Here is a 21,182-nt window from a genome sequence, read left to right as displayed (position 1 = left end):
ATATGGTTAAGTGACGATCTTAAATGGAAAGTAAATACTGAATATATCATTAAAAAAGCGGCTAAGCGTTTGTATTTACTAAAGGTTTTAAAGAATTATGGAGCCCCTACGGGTGATTTGTTATCCTTTTACTGCTCTGTAATCCGCTCTGTGCTAGAATATGGTGCAGAGATTTGGAACGGAGGTTTAACACAAGAACAAAGAAAGAGTATTGAACGTATTCAAAAAAGAGCACTAAGGATAATACACCCAAATCAGGATTATGAGCAAGTAATAGCCGAGACGAACTTGCAAACCCTGCAAAGACGTAGGGACGAATCATGCATATCCTTAATTAAGGAAATGCTGGATCCAAATCATAAACTACATAGCTTATTACCAATGAAAGTAGAACAGGTTAGTCAAAAGGAAACAAGAACTAATAGCCAAACATTATATAATTTCTTTTGTAGAACTGAACGTTTTAAACAAAGTCCTTTGGCCTATTCCATAAGTTTATATAACGCTAAATTAGTTAGTTAGCATATTTTTATAATATTTCTCATGTACTGATAGTTATGTATATAGGTTTTTTATATATAATTGCTGTAAATAATTAGTAAAACCTTTTATCTTTTATAGCTATTTGTATTGTAAACATATTGTAATTTAGCGTCATCGCTATTTAAAATGTGTAAATAAACCATTACCATTACCATTACGAATAGTAAATACTTCATTTCATTTTGAATATCCCGGCTTCAATTTCATACCAGGGCACATGATGACACAAATGTAGAAGTAATAATAATAGTTATTACCAATAAATTATTTATAATATATATCAAGAAAATCTATATTCCTCAGTGTGATAACATTTTTCAATATGACATTCTCAAAGTAGATAAATGTTGCTATAAAACTTGATATTTTGACCTCTCAGATATCTTGAATACTGGACTGGAAACTTGTAAATATAAGTAATATTTAACTAGTGAAATTACTAAGGGTGAAGCTTGAGTGAAACTCTTGAAAAACCACACATGTCATTAGTTTGTAATAACATAGCTGAGTTTCTCATTTGGATATTACTAAAGTAAGAATGGTATTAATAATGATCATGAAATTTTGACTTGATCAAAACAGAAGTGTCTTGTTGTTGGGCAGAATGTAGTTATTTTCAAAACTGATCAAATAACTTAGCGAGAAAGTAGAACTAATTTCTTTTTAATTTATTTAAACCAACCTAATACCCCAGGCTGTATAGTTACTGTACATGTCTGAATATAAATATGTACACTGAGTCACTGACTAATAATAAATGCATCAATTCACACTTGCACGATTAATACCTTTCATGATTACTCTCATATTTGTATTTTTTATATTTATTAGTTAAACTCCCTTTCCCTAGAACTTAGATGCTCACACATTCCTAACTCTGGGGAAATACTGTACATTAAAACTGTGTGAATCCATCAATGGCAGAGTTTAAACTGTTTAAATCTACATCACAATTTGAACATAGTGATCAGGTAACTATTTACATGCTTATTATATCTCTGTCCAATTTGGATAAATATTATTAAACTTTATAGAAAACTTCACCCCTCAAAATCTTCTCTTGCACACCTGAGACTCTGCAGTTATTAAGAGCATTTACACTCCAGTCTAGAAACTTGTTTTCCTATATGTCTACCCAACAGAAAAGCAGACATATTGCGAATAAACTAAATCATTACACTGTACTTAATATTACATTGCTCTTATATGAAACACAATGTGATGTGTCTTTTTGGAACATTTTGTGCAAAACATGTGAAGAATTGGAGGCAGCAATTTAATTATAGTGCTTTCTTATGTATTATTCAACCAACCAAAGTCCTTAGGTCTGTAATCATAACAATATAACATTAAATTTGACAAGAAGACCATTGTCCTTATTTCAATTTCCTCATGTATGAAGAAAAAACAAACATTACATGACACACAGTTACACAAAATGACTGAGACATAACTATGCTTCATGGGTGGGTGAGTGTTCATCACAAGATGATAAACATTAAACAGTTCATCAAGTGTTAATTGCTAATATATTGTTTTTTTCTATTAAAAGTTTGAAATATTTATTATGAATTGATAATGACTTATTGATAAATATTTAATGTTGTAGTTACCAGTATATATTACAGTACAAACTACCAAGTCTGTGGGCCTTGTGGGGGAATATTGCAAAATTTAATACCAAATTGCACAAATAAATATCGAAGTGGCTAGACAGCCGGCAGCCGGCTGTATAGTTTTTACTTGTCAAGCCTAAATAACCGGCAGCCGGCCATATTGTTGCTTGAAGTCAGCTTGAAATACTAAACGGCCGGCAGTTATCTAACCTGCAGTATCTACGTATTGTCTACACGAGTATCCTAATACAAAATGCCAAGAATTCGTATTTTCGCACGAATAAAGTTTATTAAATGCCATTGTATATATATCGTGTTGTTTTATAAATAATTTGCAGTAATTGAGCCGTCATACATGAGGAATCCGAATATTTTCCCCTTTTTTTACTTGTTATTCTCTGTTTGAAGAAAATGGTTTCGAGTACAAGATATTTGCGACTCGTATAAACCAGTAAAACCACTACTCAGAAGCTTTTGTTTATATGTATTATTGCAAAAGCGCTGTCTGGCCCCTAATAACCTGGGAACAAAAACGTGCGCGACGCGCGAAAAAGACACGCTATTGCGCGCCTACGCGGTATATACAGATGGCGGGAAGTTGGAATATTCAACAAGTCAATTTGTAATACAAATTTCCAAGATTGTATCCATATGGCTGAAAACAGTAAAGGTAAATTGGAATACACTTAGAAATCTTGCTCAAACTCAAATATTTACTTTATTTACTAAATTTTAAACTATTTGTTCAGAAGAGATCGCAGCAAATATCAACCTAAGCCTAGTACAGGTATCTAATAATCAGTGGCTCAATGACGAGGTAAGACAAGCTTTATACAATCCATTTGGCGTATGGCTACTGTTTCCCAAATCCCAATGGCAAAGCTAACCATAGTGCAAGTGGTCATCGAATGGTCATCCACACATTTGCTAGCCCCCCCCCCCCCTCCCCAACTGACTAAATATACCCCTAAGGAATTAAATCCGCTTTGTATAATCCAGCCAGTACCATCCCTACAGTATTGTATCATTCTGTTCTTGTTGGTGCTTCCCATTACGGTGCAGAGTTCTATGGTGGGCCGTACTTTGACCCACTGTTGATTACTACAATGCATTGCCACATTACTAGTTTACTGTATGGTATTTATACTCTGTCCAACAGATGAACTTACACTCATTTAAGGGAGAGTTTTGCAGCTTAAGGATAAGGCAAGCTTTCCTTAGAGGTTACTAATTTATAATCATTAATTGTTTGGTTCCTTTCTAGATAATAAATTTCTATGGAAATCTTCTACAAGAATGCGCACAGAAGATGCCTGTATGTATATGATTCATTATGTTATGCTACATACATGCATGCACTTCATAATCAATTAATCAAGGATGCTATGTCTAAACACACTATTATACTATAAGCTGTTGAGGAATACATGGCCAATTGCAAAACCATGCATACATTCAAGGCAACCATGGTGTCCCATGATATTGCACTGTATGGTATTACTACACAATAGTGTACATGTGTTATGAATTTTATATGTGTCTTGATCATATATTCCATTGCATGTTCTCTGATAATAATTAGAATAGGTGAGCATTGCTAGGTTTACTGTATATGTTAATGTTATAATTGATTGATTAATTAATTATTGGTATATATATGTATATTGTCTCTTACAGAATGTATCAATCACAATTAAAAACAGCTTCTGTTTCACAAAGTTTAAAAAAGAGGAATTTTCCAATTCATTTGCTAGATGGATGGACAAGGTACACCTGTAGCAACTGGAGAGCCTGCTTGCAGGCTATATTATTAATAATATCAATGCGCCATTCCTCTTTTGAATTTCGAAAGTTAACAGTACAGCAGAAAAAAACATGTAAAATACAGAAAATATATAGCCCTGTGATGTTGGCAAATTTTTTATATTTTTGTATTTGTGTGGAAAATGCTTACCCCTTTTTTTAAAGTAGTAGGGGATTAAGCTATACTGTTTAACTTGCCTAGTCCGAAAGTCTAAAAAGGAATGGTGCATCTCTGTAGGTGGTAAAACAATAAACAAAATAATAAAACAATCATGTGTTAATTACATTTTTTCTGTTTTTAAAAGTGACTGACAATACCTCGATCAATTAAGTAGTACTGCTCTAAATTGTATGCATTATTTATGTTGCAACACTATAATTATGTTGAGAAATAACAAGATATTGCTAGATAGTCAACTGTTAATTACATATGATAAAAAATAATAATTTATTTGTATTTTTTAGGATAGTTCAGTTCTAAGTGACTTGCTCATGTTCCCTATCAATGAAGATAAACACTGGACACTATGTGTATGTATGACATGTGCATGCATGGACTAGCAGAGTAGACTACTTTATTAGTGTACTACAAATGACATATTGTATAGGTATATTTTAGCTCACATGTACATGTAATTAAGTAATTTTGTATCTAACCAAAGGTGGTGGACAAAAGAAATAAAGTTGTCACCTACTATGACTCCTTGGGTGGTACAGATTGCATACCTGACTATGTTGTGGATCATTTAAAATTAATAAGGTAATACGTCAATTCAGAAGTAATGAGTATAAATGCAGTCCTGTTAATTATGTACTTTGTCTAAATACACATTTATTTTTAGAAAACTTGTTACTCACCTTACCCTGAACATAATTCAGAGTCTTGGAGTTTTGGGACTGCAAAAGTAAGTTACTAGCTGTCATATGTGCATAGCATATAGCAGTACGTTGGAAGGCAATTAAGACAGATCACTGTAGCATAACAGCGAGCAAGACAGATCATGCACTGATATATGTTCATTGTTAAAAAGTGGTATTAGTCAGCTTTGGATGATTTAATTGACCCTCGGCCACATATAGTAACATAAAATTTATAGTAACATAAAATTATTATTTTGCAACCAAAATGCTATGATTAGAGCAGGTAGTAGCTATTGTTATTGGCTGCTAGAGTATCTTCACCTTGTTGGTCAATGATGTCACTGTATTCATAAAGATCCTTAAAGTTGTTACTTCAGATAACCCCCGACACTAGACTTGGATGAAACATTGGGTCTTGAATTTCTAAGTGACAGAGATACCTGGTTGCTGTGAGCAGGCTAACTTTATGTTATAATTAAATGTTGCTGACTGGTGATTAGAAACGGAGGCAGTTTATGTTAATTAAATATTATTTTGTTCATTGACACAATTTATTAGGATATTCCGAAACAAGACAACTACATTGACTGTGGAGTATTTCTGTGTCAGGTAGGTATACTGTAATATGCAAAACAATTATGATAGGCAATCAGTATTAAAATGCTATGATCATTAAACCTGGTATGTCTTTTTAAACTATAAGAAATGTCTATAAGAAATAGCTATAAGAAATAGATGGATGTCCTCTTGAAAATTTAAATTCAGTTTTGTAGTAAGAATGCAGTATGGCTGGCCATACTGCATGTTTACTACAAAACTAATTTTCAAGAGGACCAAGGATCGAGAGGGGGGTCTTCAAAAATATAAGATAAATATGGGGAGGTCTTGAAAAGTATACAACTTTTGTGGTTTTTTTGTGTCAAAATGTTGGGTTTCTCCTCCACCCCCCCCCCCACCTACCATATTTAATGACCGGTCCCTTAGCAATAAAAACATCAGGCAGAAAATAAATTCTAGTAAAAAATATTATTGGCCAGCAAATAATACTCCAAAGAGGCATAATAATTTAATAAAATTTTATTCAAGTAACGTTTCGTTTTAACGTTGCTCAATACAATTTTGATATGCCTTTGTCAAATATTATTTGCTGGGCAAGCTTGAGGGCAATAATATTTTTAACCATAATGTTTTCTATTTCTTCAACTAGTACATGAAGCATTTGGTATTTCAACAGCCATTCTCATTCAACCAGGTATTGCATTTAATTAACTACCTTTGCCTTGTATCCTTGCCTTTGGATTTTTAGTTTGTTAGTTACATGGTGTAGTATATCTGTGATGGCAATGTGTCGGTTTCTTAGTTTTGAGTTTTGGTCCTGCAGTAATTGGTCTCCTAAACTTTTACGTATACACAACCATCATAGTCCTGCATAGCTGCTGTGTGTTTGTTTATTATGTGCAGTATATGTGCTTATTAATTTAACAGTATGTAAAGTAATTCATTAAGCACCATAGCTGTTATACATATTTGCATTTATAGAAAGATATAGCAAAAATTCGATTGGATATGGTGAATGAAATAAGAAACAAAGAAATTAAAGCATGGTAATGATCTGCCAGTTTTGTCACAGTATAATTTATACAGTAGTGTAGTGTACAGTTGATTAGTCGTCACAATGTTGCCATGTTGCCTGCTACCACTCAAGTATTAAAGTTTTCTAAGCATGTTATTCATCATAATCCATTCTATCCTCTCCTGAGATGTTTAGTGTGCAATCATTGAATTCAATACTTTAACTATTTTCATATGTCTTTCACATTTAGCGCATTAGAGCGACCATCTGTAACATCACCAGAACAGACTGCGATAGTGTTGCCAGATGATGTAGTTAAATCCTCCCCCTTAAGTGAAACAGGTGACATCCTCTCGATTAAAGAAGAAGTAGATCAAGATGCTAGTAATGACATATTTTACGTTGGTAGAAAGTTCTATACTGTAAATGACTTTAATGAGGCCAAAGCCAAATATGAGGATATTCACTTTTGCGAGCTGTGGAAACGAGATGTCAGAACCCTTGTATCTGCACAGAAGCGAGTCCCCAAACGAGTAGCAAATGCTGAGTTGAGCCTCCAGTACTACTCCCTGAAATTAAGCTGCAAATTTGGAGGAAGAAAAGCAGAGAATAGAGACGACAGAAAGCGTGATACTAAAACCTTTAAACAAGGATGTCAGTTCGAAGTTTATATTGTTTTGTCCACGGACGGAAAAGCGTTAGAAGTTATGAAAATGACCATGGATCACAACCATTCTCTGTCAGAAGAACTGTACAAACATCTACCTCGTCAGCGAAAGCTCACTGGTGCACTGAAAGAGGAAATCCAAGGTGCAGTGCGCCTAAAAGCTAACAACAAACTGCTGCAACAGAAAATACAAACCACGACAGGACAGCGAGTAACATTAAAGGATATTTCAAACTTGAAAACCAAAACCAAGTCGAAAATAAATAGCAATGACCTTGACGTCGTCGTGGATTATCTGAAGACAAAAGAAGGCGCAGTTGTAGAAGTAGCAACGGACGAAGACAGCAATTTTAAGTCTCTTTTCTTTCAAGACCAGTACATGAAACATGCGTACGACAGGTTTCCTGAGCTCCTGCTTGTGGATGCTACTTACAAACTTCTTGATTTGAGAATGCCACTCTATGTGCTGATGGTAGTGGATGGAAATGGCCTTAGTGATATTGTCGCCCTTCTAATCGTTGCTGAAGAGAGTGAAACTGTCATAACAGCAGCCATGGAAGCATTTAAAAGGCACAATCCAGCTTGGATAAGGACTACAGTAATCATGTCCGACAAGGATTTCACAGAACGTCAAGCCTTCGCCAAATGCTTTCCCAGCGCATCCCTACTTATATGCCTTTATCATACACTTCGAACTTTCAGAAGGGAGATAACAGTTGAGAAAATGGGGATAACGTCAGGTGAACGGGACAGAGTTCTTGAGATATTAACCGCAATAATTTATTCCAAAACAGAAGAAGCCTATGAAGAAAACGTAAATTCTGTTAAAGGAAACCAAATCAAAAGCTGTAAGAAACTATTTCTTTGACAATTGGCACCCTATAAAAGAGCAATGGGTTTCTTGTTTTAAGGATTCAACTTTTAACCTTGGTGAAACAACCAACAATCGTTTAGAGAGTGCTAATGCGAAGATTAAAAGTGTTTGCTCTCGCTATGCAACACTTTTACAATTTTTTACAGAAATGTTTGCACTCCTTGGAACATTGCGGAATGAAAGGACACACCAGAAAATTATGGCAACATTACGCAAGCCCATATCAATTGAATCGTGTGAGGAGGACATCCGCACATATGCTGAAGTTCTAACACCATACGCTTTCAAACACCTTAAGCGTCAAGTTGAACTTGCCAAACGTTTAACCGTACAACAGGTTTTGTCCGAGAACAAAGTTTTAATAAAGAGTTGTACCTATGGTGAAGTAACAGTGTCAGGTAACACTTGCCAATGCACGTATCCTGTGAAAATGGGACTTCCATGTAGACACATCCTTAAAGCCAGAACTGCGCTTAAGTTATCTCGATTTGATCCTTCCCTCCTCTCTGCCAGATGGACCGTTGAATACTATAATAAAGCTTCTGAGGCAGCCAATGTGCCAACCACATGCGGCATCAGCAACGTCGATGTCCTTCATGAAAGTAAAGAGAAATCTACCACTTTGACGCAAGCCCAGAAATTCCACAAGGCAATGAATGTGGCACGAACCCTGGCTTCACTGGCAAGTGAAGGCGGAATGAAGACATTTGACAGTAGAATGGCTGATCTGCAACAAATTCTCAACTTTGGCAAGCACAAGACAGTCTTGGGAAGATGCAGCAACACTGAAGACACAACAAATATTGATGAAGAAAAGCCCACCAAAACCCAAAACGAACATTTTCGTAACAAAGATCATGACATACCCTATGATAAAAGAGATTTTGGTCCCATTCCCCGTGATCAAAAGAAGGCCAGTAGAAACAAAAACAAATCAAATGTTCCAGGTAACGTTGCCAAAACTTCTCCCACCATCCTCGCTGATAAGTCTAAGACTGCTGGTACATCTTCACAAGTAAAGAGCAAAGAAAATGATTGCAAGCAGAAAGAGCTTAAAAACATAAAAATGCCACCGAAAATGCTCAAGAGAGGAAGGCCCAAAGGAGCGGAATTAACTGTCATTGGGCTACCCAAAGTAAAGAAAGCAAAGAAAGGGTTGCTGCCATTTTGCAAGGTGAAAGCAGTAGAAAAGGACAGGATTCTTTAGAGTGCTTTGTCCGTTGTTCAGTTGCTAACAACGCAATCCAAAGTGGTGATTTAATACCACCAGAAGAAGTCGAAACAAATCCTCTTAAGCTTCCAGACATGATTCGTGACAAAGAGAATGTCGATTTGAATAGGATTGAGAAATATTTTGTTGCCAATGCATGGAAAGTTGTTCTTAATGTCAGTGAAAAAAAGAACAAGACAAAGTGGATATGTCCTGGATGTTCAACCACAATCAGCAGCAAAGATGAAAGTGTAGCATGTGAAAGGTGCCTGTGTTGGTATCATATTAAATGTACTTCACTGAAAAGACCACCCAAGACAAGGAATTGGTTTTGCAGCAAATGCAAAGCTAAGCACGTATAAAACTGGTCACTAATTACTAGACTTTGGTATATAAGACAATGAACACTTATACTTAATAATAATATTTTGATAACTAAAATCATATTTACACATTTTGATGTAAAGATGGATTTCTCGTGACGTAATTTGTTTAGATTGCACTGGAGGCAGAAGAGAAATCAATAAATCATTTTCACTAACATAGATTTAACAACATCAAGCGACCAATCATTAATTTTTGTAGTTTAATAATAAGTACTCCGCCTCCAACACAAACATTGCAACCCGTCTATACAGTCTATATACATACTTTAATATTAACCAAACCTGGCACTACATAATTTTTGGTTCCAGCAACGATATTGACTAGAAGCCTTACAAAAATATATTTCTTCATACTTGCACACCAACTGAAATCCCGAAATTACGCCATCGCAAACGAAGAATACTGCCGGCCGTTTAGTATTTCAAGCTGACTTCAAGCAACAATATGGCCGGCTGCCGGTTATTTAGGCTTGACAAGTAAAAACTATACAGCCGGCTGCCGGCTGTCTAGCCACTTCGAATAAATATACACTATAAAAACAATCAAAACAAAGTAATACCTTTTTATTCCAAGTACAACAGATCTGATATCAGAAATCTATTAAACGATGATTTTACCAGAAGAAATATCAGGATTTATTTGGTATTTTTATCACAAAGATATTCCAGTGTTTGGAGTTGTTGCTAAAGGAGATGGACGACCAGTGTTGCCACTTGCCAAGTCAGTTTTCCTAAAAATCCCAATATAGCTCCCAAAAAATCCCAAGATTCCCTATTTCCCCCCAAAAAAATCCCAAGATTTTTTTCATTAGTTCCCAGGTCCCCTCATCAGGCGAAGTGTTCAGCCATGCGCGTTAACCGAAGCCTGGCGAAATACTTGGTCTTGTATAAACGATAGGAAGAAACCTTCTCACTGATCTCAGCACTTAACTGCTGTATACTCTGTATGGTATATTAAAATATTTAGTGAATAACAGTTATACCGAGCAGGCAGATTAATCAGTATTACAACTATCATTATTAAAACATTATCTTGTCTCTATTCTAAAAAATCCCAAGATCTTGGGATAAAATCCCCACGACGACAGGTGGTGGCCGTGAGAGGTCTGGGTCTAAGTGCGTGTTTATTGCGTGTTCGTGGTAAGCGCGAGAACATCTTAATGAAAGGAAATTTTGTGATTATATTCAGTGATTATATTAGAAAAATCTATTTCTATTCAATCGAATTTACGCAATGATTTACACGGTAAAAATCATACCATGTTTTATTTTTTAACACGAAAAAGGCATGTGTTTTCCGATATGGAGTCACAATGGGGATAAAACGCAGATTCCGAAAGCGGATTCCGCATATGGGGATAAAACGCGGACTCCGGAAGCGGATTCCGCAAGTCCTAAAGTGGCTATGAAAGTCCAAACTTCAGGTCAACTGCATTCCAAGTTATTTCGAAATATATTTTCATTAGTATATTTATTTTACATTGCCATAAAATTTAATACCAAATTGCACTGTAAATAAATATACACTTTAAAAACAATCAAAACAAAGTAATACTTTTTTATTCCAAGTACAACAGATCTGATATCAGAAATCTGTTAAACGATGATTTTACCAGAAGAAATATCAGGATTTATTTGGTATTTTTATCACAAAGATATTCCAGTGTTTGGATGAGCGAGTTTTGATTTTTCACCACAAAAATCACGTGACTGTCTGTGAAACAATTCAAGTATTCCTTGGCGTGCATAGGAAATTCCTCAGTTTTCCTGACATTTTCAACCTTACGGGGGGTGAGTTAGTGTTCCGTGTTTCAGGATTAATTAGTCTTAGTATTAAGATTACCTTTGTTAATTGTTAGTATTGCTGATTGTCCCGGAAATATTTGTTCAACTTATATATGATATACAAACAACATTTTTTTCTCCTGCGCATTAAATCACAAACTGAGTAGAGCCGCCAAGCAACCCAATAATTTCAAGAATTGCTTTTCATGTTTCAAATCCAAATACCATGAAAGCAAAGACAACAATTTTATCAAAGTTAGAGAGCTTCTCAACGTTTTGATCAGGAAAGTAGCAGTGATGCCAGGAAGTATTTATTGTCTATTTTACGTAGTTGTGATTATGAACCACATTTGATGCAAAGTTGTTGCGTGAAATATTCAAAAAGCAACTAATTCCTTGCAGATGAAAATCAAACCCTAGTTTAAATTACAGGTATTTGTTGCCTCAGAGGTTGAGGATTACCAGCGCGTGTTTCTCAACTACACGTAGTCTAAGCTTGATTTATTTAGCGAGGAAGGTTTCGCTTATCGATTAGAGCTGCAAGTTCGTATAGAGGTCAAGGCGATAATGATCGACTAACCATTTTAAATTTTTTTAATTCAGTGTATTTACATTTATATTATTTGTTTTTGGGCAACAAAACGCATTGTGTTTTTCTGTGACAACGAGTCCGTTGTCCAAGTTCTCAATCAGAATGTCCGAAGATAATCGATTTACTCCGACCGATTGTTCTTTGTACTTTGAAAAACAACTTTACTTTACGGCCAGGCATTGTACGCGGATTTGACAATGGCATTGCTGACTCGCTCTCTCGTTTTCAGATGGACCGCTTCAAACAATTAGCGCCACTGGCCTCTCCTCTGCCCTGCGTCATCCCAGTATCCATGATCCAAACTTAAAGAACCGTGTTTATGAACTTATTCAGCATTCAGGGGCACCGTCAACTAAAGAAACATACGCCGCTGGCGTAAAACAATTCATTTCATTCTGCCTTGCCAAAGGTATCGTGACACCTTGTTCACCTTTACTGCCTGCGACTGAACTTACCCTGCTCTACTTCGTCGATCATCTATCCAAATCTGTTTCATATTCAACTGTTAAAACATACTTAGCTAGCGTGTCTTACCTCCACGTAATTTTTCAAATCCCATTCGACATGGGGAGCATGCAATTATTAGAGAAAAGTCTGAAAGGTCTGAAGCGCCTCAAGGGTGAAAAATTGCGGGATCGACGGCCTATCACTGTGACCGAACTCTAGTGTCTTCATTCTGACCTACGTCCTCAGTTTACAGACTGTTTAGACAATGTGATGCTTTGGGCCGCCTTCACTCTGGCCTTTTTTCGTTTCCTGCGCTGTACACGTGTAATTCTCCATTTGATCCCGAGTGCCACCTATCATCCCGCAATGACATTATTTTCCACCCAAATATCCTCCACGCGGAATATTATGATGTCTTGATCAAGCGTTCCAAAACCGACCCTTTTCGTCGTGGATGTCGTTTAACAATTGGCTCATCGTAATGTCAAATCATCGAAGGGTTTGGATAATGAGGAAAGAGAAAACATACTTTTCAATTAACCGCTTTTTATCGCTCTGTGAAATTATATTTCGCGCGTAAAATTTTTGCAAACCTATCCGCACGAAACGATCATTTAATTGACAACAATTGAATGAATTTTACGTCATTTAATACTAGGGAAATTTACAATAATCAATCATGCATTAAAACTAAGTATAATAGTTCTACAGACTATTTACAAAAACAACTTAACTAGACTACTCGCTAATGTTGGAGTTCCATTCCGACAACGTAATGTCATTAGTTGATGTGATGGACGCAGTCCTCCAACTTCGACTGCCACGAACACACACCACGCGAGCTCTAAGCAAAGCAAAGGCGATCTTTCGTCGTAACCAGCTAACCACCATAGATGGAGAATGATTCTTCTTGTCAGCCAGTTTCGCACCCAGGAAGGAGAGAAAATGTTGGGTCTCTCTTCCGCATCCGCCAAAGGCGCTGAAGACGACCGGTGTGAAGGAGCCATGCTCGACCTCAACAATCCGTTGGTTGTAATGTCGCTTCTTTTCCCGTTCGTTGGCTTTAAACGAGCTGCTCAACGTCTGGCGTCGATGTGTGGAGGCGTATGGGTTAAACACCCTTACATCAAAAAATGCCTTTTCACATCTCTGCCAGAAAACCTCTCGCAGCAATGTCCACTCTGGCGTCATCGGTTGAGTTAGCACTGGATGGAAGAACCTCGCCAGTCAAAGGAGCAAGAGCAGGTTCAATTGAAACATCGTAAGCAACGTCATCGATAGCAGCAGCAAGTAGATCACGGATCTCATTATGTCTTCGATGGATAAAACCTCCTTTCAGGCACGACAGGGCATGATCTACCGTGAACGATTTTCCACAAGCGCAGAAAGATGGAAGGCGTTTCAAAGGCCATCGATAACGCATGTAGATTGCATCAAAGAACTCACGCTTGGTCAAGATGTAGCCCTCATCAGCAAGTGGCAGAGCAGTTAGCCAAGCTGAGGATCCTTTCAACTGGGCGAGGTCATTTGCTCGAATCTGCTCTTCACTCATGCTCGATCTCAAGTTCTGTAGCAGCAACGAGTTCCTAGCTTGACGTTGTTTTGCAATCTCACGGCGAAGATCGTTGATGGAATCTCCATGTTCTGCTGATGGTGTACCATTCTCGTGGATGATTCTACTCGAGAGAAGATGACAGATGGTGGTGGAGTTCAAATGCTCTTCATCACAGATGTCGTTAAAGATCGGAATACCAAGACCTCCCATGAGCTGGAAGCGAAACCAATTGTCGCTCACGGATGGACAAGCTACGTCATTTAATTGAACCACCCAGCGCGTGCGTTTTCGATGAAAATGATTTTGTCGTGAATCAAGCTAAGGGGCGTAGAAAGCATCCAGTGATTGGGGGTACCGGCTTCCAAATAACTCTGCCAGGTTCGAGCTATGAAAACATATCTACTCCAGTCATCGTCTGGCCAAACAACTCGTCCACTGTTCCAATTTACATCAGGTGTCTCACTTACACGTGTAACCCTAACATCGCACCTACGTCATCTACTTCAAGGGCAAGGACTAGCCGAAAAACTCTACGCCTCTCATAGTTTCAGGATCGGAGCTGCTACAGCTGCGGACTCAGCCGGCCTACCCTCTTGGCTCATCAAAACGCTAGGACGTTGGTCTTCAGACTGTCACGAGAGATACATTAGAACTCCAAAGGACGTCTTAACTTCCGTTCCATAAAAACTAACTGCAAGTACCAAACATTGAAAATTTTGTTTAATATCTGCCTTTAAAACTCAAACATTATCCTTCCTTGCTGTATAGTCTGTATAATACCAGTCCCCTATTTGTGTGTATGTGGATCCTTCCTGCAAACTCATAGCCTGTCGTATGTTTGTTCTGTCATGCTACCACGGCAACTGCACAATATCTTCGAATCTGTTTGTTCAAGGACGCACATGCACACAATTTCCGGCCACCTTTGCAAGATTGTGTCTTAAAGACATTTTCGGGTGGACCCTCTCCGCTGTCGAAAGACAGGACTATAATTCGGCCTACTTCCCGTGGCGGAAATGGCATTCTGCACTTTGTGCAGACCGCCATTAATGGCAGAAAGTGCTGTCCTTCTGGACAACATCTCGCCACGTGAAGTGCATTTGTACTGGTTATTCTGGTCGAAAACGCGACCTGGAGACTCGATGGGTCAGTCAGACAATAATATTATTTGAGTCGAGCTGACTGACCTGAACAAGGGTCTGCCTGTTTCCCTGTTATTTAGAGATCCTCCTGTTCCTCTAGGAAAAACTTAGGTTAATTAGAGCCTCTAGACCTTTTTTCGAGCGAATCCTGCCCAATTTATATGCCACAAAAATGTCTCATTGTGTTGTTGCTTTTCAAAATCTTTATAAAGAATCGAAACATATAAACTACATTAAACGTATTATACATGTTTATGGTTTACCTGAAATACACGACATTTTTCATTTTTTATGTTGTAGCTTTTTAGGAAAGTAATGTAGAATGTATGATTATAAGTACGTAATAGCAAGAAAATTCTACAACAATAATTATGTGAGTAGATAATTTGAGTTGAAAATATTAAAACGATCAAAAACAATGAATAAAAAGTCACTGACTTAATAAAAATAAACATAATGTAATTATTATATTTATCACGTTGTATCCTCAAGCATCCGCAATTTTTTCCCACAGACAGCGGGAACATCTTTGTTGGTTAAGCACGTCTTTAAATTTAGCATTCATCCGCCAATCACTCACTTAGCCGAGCCGCCTTGCGAGGGCCAGTGAACTCAATTAAGCCAAGAACGCTAGCTCTCTCACTTTCCCACTCACTTTCCCTCATTAATGAGTGAAACCAAAATGGCGGATCATGGCTAATTACTAACAAAATGCGTCTTCACTTCTTGAATTGCTCTTCGCATTCATCTAATCGAGAAACTATACAGACCAAAACGTAAGTCTCCCATCCTCGATGAAATACTGCCATAATATTTCTAGAATATGAAATTTCCGCTTTGCCTTTGGCTTTTGCCTTCGACTTCAAGCCTGCATGTCTTGATCTGTATCACTATCAGACATTGCTTATATAGTGCGATGGAATGTCTTCCCGAGTAAAATTAAAACAACGCTGTTCACAACCCTACATCTGAAACCATGTTAAGTGGGTTTAACATAATTACATTTAAAAATAAGCTTTCTTATGTGAACTTCACAGCGTCTAAATTAACAGTGACTAAACATTACGTCTACATCTGGCTAAAATCTTAACAAAAAGCTCCCCTTCCATGCATGATAAGTATCGCAACAGCTTGCAATCTAGTGTTTATTCAACATATTTGATCAACCAAAGCCTGTCTGTAATCGTAACCGTGAATCTGACAAGAGGTATCTTGTTCACAATTTGATTTGCTCATGACATGTAAAGAGAAACAGCCAACATTGCATGGCCGGCACAGTGTGAGAATAAGTGTTATATAGTGTTACACAAAATGACTCGACTCAGACCAAGCTATCGATCAGCTATGCATCATGCTGATGCATGTGTGTGTGGTGTGTTCATCATTAAAATCTCTAAAATTCTAAATGTCAAACAGTTCATCTAATGTTGCTAATATATTGTATGATTTATTAATAGTTTGAAATATTCTCGGTATACATTTTCGGTATGATCTTGAATTGATAATCAATTATTGATAAATATTTTAGGGTGTAGCCGTAAGAACGAGAATGCTGAAAAATTTAATATAGAATGATTCAAAATTACACAATAAAAACAATCAAAACAAAGTAATACCTTTTTATTCCAAGTACAACAGAGCGCGGATATCAGTAATCTATTAAAAGATCGTTTTACCAGAAGAAATATGATGAACTAATTCGTTTGTTTTTTGACCACATAATTCATAAATAACAATTATCAAACCAGTGACAGTTATCTGCCTGTGGAATAAATTCAAGTATTCCTTTACGGGCATGTGAAATTCCTCAGTTTTCCTGACTCGTCGAAGGTCCGGGCGGGCGAGCGAGGTTAATAAAGTTTATTATATGACATAATGCATGTATTTACAGTTGAAACAAACAAGAAATGCGTGAATTCGTATTAGTAGCCTGGTACCACTGCCTGGTACGCATTTGATAAAAAATTATCAAAATATTGCATTATATAGCTTAACTAAAACCGTCTGGAGCCATCTTACTAATTTGAATAGCAATTAAATTTGCCTTTCAGAATTAATTTGTGCCATTTTCTTTCTATCTTTAATACAGAAAAACAGAAGCAAACATTGGGTGATTACGATGTCAGAAGCAGTTCAAAAAATTTTCTCTTAAACAGAACAGTTTCAACAAAATGACGAGCTGCTTTTTTATTTTCACATCGTTTGTTCTTTCCAGGCTTACAATTAATGCAAACTGGATCGTTCTACAAACACATCCATTGTGCACACCGTCCATTCCCGTTACAACGACAACATCGAGTCATATTTAAACTACAAGCAACTACAATACTTACTTACGTGGTGTACCTACAAGCTAATTTACTTAACTATTATTTGCTTTAAGCAAAGAGATAAAATATTTAAAAATGTTTATATATTGTATTTATATGGAGTATAGAAAAACATACGTGGTAAATTATATCATGCATGTGCATGACAAATACTTTTATCTCGTAACTTCACGGTTATACAATAATATAAATAATATATTCGAGAAATAGGAAACTACCACCGCGAAATCACTGCATTCATGAGTAATCGCTGTCGCTGATATTCACGAATCAAGATTTAATCATACCATTTAGGGGCTGATTACATGGACTGGGATAGCACGTTTGCCCAGTAAACGATTACATGAGTGATTTCAGTATGATATTTTAGCGAATTTTTTTTAAATCAATTGGGTAAATGTCAATCCTTCCTAGGTTTTAAAGTATGATATTCATTCTTGTGCTTTTAGGCCAGTTTGCCGGCCTCAAACGAAACTTCAAATAAGCAGGGGCGTGGCAAACAAGCTAGGATTGGAGGGGGGTGTCACGTAATATTGACTCACTTTTGATAGTGGAATTGAAAATTTTTGTATGACATGGGCCTAGGAGATTGGTCAACTTTTCTATGAGAATCACGATCCTTAAATATTCCTAAACACTAAAATAAAAGTTGTTGCATATTTGATCAATTGGCTTAAATTTGCTTACATGTAACAAAGTAATTTGACCAACTTTTTATCATGCTGACAGCCCCCCCCCCCTTCCCAAATGCCACGCGCATATCGGCAAGCCGAGCTGGCCCGCTTGACACAACTACAGCCCAAGCTGACCCGGTTGCATGTAACCAAAACGTTTGAATTAATAAAATGTAGTATAAAATATAGTATAAAAAATAATATAATAAAATATAGGGAACGGGCCAGTCTCGTCCATGCAATCCGCCCTTTACATCATGACGCGGGTTCACATCACTATGCATGGACCTATTCGAAGTAGAACAAGAGGCCTATTGCGACATACAAAAAAACGAGGCTAGTCAGGTTTTCTACTGCAAAAATTAGAGAATACTTTGCTTACTTCTAAATTTTAATCGAAGGACACATCGTCTTTTGTATCTTCTGATATGATTTTGATATTCGAAAAAAATAAGATCTGATTATTGCCTGACTACACCAAGAAATTGTACTTCGCCACAGGCTTCTTTCTCCTTTTCCAAAAGGTTTATGTACTTTATATCTTCCAGAGGAGCTTCAAAAAATTGCTTTAGAAGATAAAAATGGAATGCAAAAAACTTCTAATACAATGTGCCTGACAAAACAGGAAACTAATTCTAAAAACAAAGATATCCATGATTCATTACTCATGTACTCCATTAGTCACAGCGTAATTTTTTTGGTTTCTTTCAGAGCCTTTTTTTACCCAAAGCGGAAAAAATGTAATAATGATCCATGTTAATTATAGAAGGATTTTTCGTTCATCGTCTTCCGTTAGGAACAGTAAAACAAGTAAAGAAGGCTATTATACTGAATCACTGTGTGTAGAATAAACTGATCGCCTAACAAGTAAGATGCTGAATATTCGATTCCTGTACGCTTATCACAAGTACACAAAGGAAGTATGTGAATTAAACGATCTCACACGCAGGTTATAAAAATATATTTTGAAAATATATTTGTACTAATATTACACAGTTCAAACGTTTTCATGGACGCATTCCGTGTTTGTTAAATCCGTTGACTAGTTAAAGTTAATTGCCTTTTTTTTAAAAATATATCAGACAATTTGCGTGCGTTTCGCCGTTAAAACAAGAAATTCCATGCTCAACAATTTACATCACGAAAGGAAAAACTAAAAAAAACGTTTCAACGATTTCCGTGGTTTTCGCATTTCAGTACGTTCCATAGCTGAACGTTTTGATTTACGCGTGGTTTTCGCATTTAAACAAGAAATCGGATTCTAAACTACTTACATCAAGAAAGGAAATCTTAGAAATACTTTTCAATATTATGAATTTTCAAATATTTGTTGCCATTTCTGTCAACGAACAGAAGAGAACGCGTTGATGGAAGAAAGAAAGGAGGTGGATAAGGAGGAAATACACTGCTAAAAAAGAAGATACGAAAGTATCTGGAAGCTATGATTCTGCCTTCCGACACCTTAACAAAATGTATCCATTGACGGGAGAAAATAGCGATCAAATCAGAATCGATATAAACAGCACCGTGATAGTTTCAATAGGAAGTTATGAAATTTTGCACATCATTTGGTCTGCCGAAAGTAATAGAAAGTAAACGAATATTAGACGATGTATCTCCTGTCAAGAACACTGCATTGCGAGTCGTTTTTGTACCAGATAAAGACCACCAACGAATATCGTGTAGATTCAACTCTCCGGTTGAACGTACATCCACGTGTTGCCACATTTTATTTCCCACAATTCATAAAATGAAATGAAATGAGAATTGAATAACATAACAGCACACCCATCAGAACTTATTGCAACAGAAAGGTCAGTAAACCTACATGACGGTGTTTCTTGATAACACAGTTTTTCGTTACAAATTCTTAAAATAGAAAGTTTCCGATCGCCGTAAATCACAAGAACTCCATTTTTAAATGCAAGGACACGTTCAAAATTTACAATAGATTCTTCATGTTGACTTCCTAAGATATTTTCACTCCTAGGTTCATAACGATATTTAACAACCAGACCTTCACAGACCAACCAAAGATACGACTCTGACCACCAACATGCTAATGCTCGTTGTTTCAGTGCAACAGTTTGCAATGTTTCCCACTCTCGACACTTCTTATTGAAAGAACAATTTTCAAAACAGCACGCACATACAAAGTGTCTGGAGAGAGTGCACGACAATCTATTTGGCATTGTCAACAAAAGTAGCATCAGGCCATTCGAGAAGAGATTTGAAGGATAAAACACTGAGTACTTTGGGAAATCCTAAAGATAAAAGGAAACTCGTCCCATCTAATTTCGAAATGTAATTGACAGAGTATCACAAGGCAAAAATCCAATCTCAAACACGTCAACGATCTTTTGATTTATGAAATCGTACACTACCAAAGCTAAATCATTTTTCAAATCATTTGTAAATGCTACACACTTTCTGTTTTTCCACACAAAGACTTTTGAACAATATTTATTGGAAATTATAACTTTCTCACCAGATGGCAAACAGATGTAATTCATTTTCATTTTAACATTCAGTCGGAGAAATAAGGCGCGGGAAAACATTTGAAAGGAATCATTACTACACAAATTCTGGTCAACACGAATATTCTTTGTTATCAGTCTTTAAAGTTTCAGAATTCAAGACGTTCATGTAATCAGACTCCCCCATACTGTGGCCAAAGAAGAATGTACGAGTTACAATTACTAAACAAACAATAAGACCATACCACACATTCTCAACTTCAACCAATAATTCTTCTTTTTACATCCCACACTTTGATTGACGTTTTCTCTAATGTGACAAGTTTCATTCCACATGAAGAAAATGAACAGTCACTGATGTCATCGGGGCCGTGCGTAATGAAGGGGACCTCTTTCTTTTCTTTAATATTGATGCAGAACCGGATTGAATTGCATAAAATATATGAAGAGTCTGGAGAAAAGGCAAGAACAGGAGAGTCCTTTTGTAATTTGTGCCTCAAAGATTGTTGTAAGATCTGGTATTTTAAGCATTCGAACTTTTCGCTCATCGCATGTATGCAAGCAAGCATCGTGTTGTCCGGTGACACTAAAATATAAAAAAGTGAACGCTTAACACAGCTTCGGGGACAATGCTTAAATTAGAATTG

At 36.6% G+C, this 21,182-nt stretch overlaps 1 protein-coding gene and 1 pseudogene across 1 annotated transcript in view; both read right to left on the bottom strand.

Annotated features, from left to right (window-relative positions):
* Window positions 1-10,222, bottom strand: part of LOC114534810 — a 48,975-nt gene extending 38,753 nt beyond the window's left edge. The window contains exon 1 of the mRNA XM_028556283.1: window positions 10,094-10,222. The gene's annotated coding sequence lies outside the window, so the exon portion shown is untranslated. The remainder of the gene's footprint in view (window positions 1-10,093) is intronic.
* Window positions 1-16,740, bottom strand: part of LOC114534834 — an 89,751-nt pseudogene extending 73,011 nt beyond the window's left edge.
* Between the last annotated feature and the right edge of the window lie 4,442 nt (window positions 16,741-21,182).

The sequence above is a fragment of the Dendronephthya gigantea genome, unplaced genomic scaffold (assembly GCF_004324835.1).
Source record: "Dendronephthya gigantea isolate DGI-Jeju-01 unplaced genomic scaffold, DenGig_1.0 000107F, whole genome shotgun sequence".
NCBI classification, from domain to species: Eukaryota; Metazoa; Cnidaria; class Anthozoa; order Malacalcyonacea; family Nephtheidae; genus Dendronephthya; species Dendronephthya gigantea.
Note: the sequence above shows the minus strand (reverse complement) of the source record. Positions and strands in the feature narration are given on the sequence as shown.